This window comes from Stegostoma tigrinum, chromosome 6, assembly GCF_030684315.1.
Source record: "Stegostoma tigrinum isolate sSteTig4 chromosome 6, sSteTig4.hap1, whole genome shotgun sequence".
In the NCBI taxonomy this organism is placed as follows: domain Eukaryota; kingdom Metazoa; phylum Chordata; class Chondrichthyes; order Orectolobiformes; family Stegostomatidae; genus Stegostoma; species Stegostoma tigrinum.
The window spans coordinates 4,883,001-4,884,414 of NC_081359.1; the positions used below are offsets into that span (position 1 = coordinate 4,883,001).

Below are 1,414 nucleotides of genomic sequence, written 5' to 3' on the forward strand. Positions count from 1 at the left end.
GGAAGGGTTACCGGACCCAGAATGTTAACTCTGTTCCCTCCTTCACAGATGCTGCCAGACCTGCTGAGATTTTCCAGCAACTTCGTTTTTGTTCCTGATTTACAACATCCGCAGTTCTTTTGGTTTTTATGATGTTATTACACACCTCTGGAGCTGGTGGCACTTGAACCCGTGCCTCCAGTTCCAGGGTTAAGGGCACTAGCACTGTCATAAAATATGGAAGGCTTCATGAACTTGTGTGTCAGCCTAGTGCAGAGGCCATGCTTTATATCATTCCAATTCTAGTATATGTGCTTCAGAAGCGAGCACATAAAGATCCAAACTGTCACATTGTTGTAATGTTTGTAAAGATCTGGGATCTTGATGTTATGAGAATGTCTGCCCAGGGTGCAACCTTAATTGCTGTGCTGCATTCAGGCGTCAAAAGCAATAAAGTAACAGCCTGAGGCAGTCAGTTCACCAAGAATAACTTTCATGTGTCCACTCGGCATCACTCCAAGTTGTGGTACAACTCTGCTGCACTTAAAGATGCTCCTAAAAAGAACTAAGCAACTGGATCTATTGCCAAAGTCAAATCTGCAATTAGTTAGAAAGTACCATGTATACCAAACCACAGAATTCCTACAGTGGGGAAGCAGGCCAGTTGGCCCATTAAGTTCACACTGGCCCTCTAAAGAGCATCCCACCCAGACCCATCCTAATCCCTATAACCCTGTACTCCCCATGGTTAATCCACCTACCCTGCACATCTCTGGACTGTGGAAAAAAAGTCCCGGGCACCTGGAGGAAACCCACATAGACAAGGGAAGAACGTGCAAATTCTACAGAAAGTCTGGATGTGAGTTTGCTCGCTGAGCTGGAAGGTTAGTTTTCAGACGTTTCTTCACCATTCTAGGTAACATCATCAGTGAGCCTCCGACAAAGGCTTCGTCGGAGGCTCACTGATGATGTTACCTAGAATGGTGACGTAACGTCTGAAAACTAACTTTCCAGCTCAGCGAGCAAACTCACATCCAGAACCTCAACCTGAGCTACAAATCTTCTCAAAACTCGCTCTACAGAAACTGTTGCCTAAGGCTGGAAATGAACTCAGGCCCCTGTTGCTGGGAGATAGTAGTGCTAACCACCGAGCCATCCATAATCTTAAGGATGATACGATCATTCAGGATCGATGTTCACAATTATCCCTCATAAAGGTGTGCAAAGATTAAAGGATGAAGGCTTTAAAGGTGTTGGAATGGAATCTCACAACATAACGAGAGGAGAGTACAGAGCAACTCAGAAGTCGAGCTGTACAGCCAAGTGGTAAGAAGATGAAATGCTTCATCCAGATTTTCATCATCACATTTAGACTTTAAAAACTCTGCTGGAGCAGTGAAACAGAGGGGACTTGAGTCACATGGAGGACTGTAAG

At 44.9% G+C, this 1,414-nt stretch overlaps 1 pseudogene; it reads right to left on the reverse strand.

The window, feature by feature from the left end:
* Nucleotides 1-210: 210 nt before the first annotated feature.
* LOC125453735 (U6 spliceosomal RNA) lies at nt 211-309 on the reverse strand (annotated as a pseudogene).
* Nucleotides 310-1,414: the final 1,105 nt, after the last annotated feature.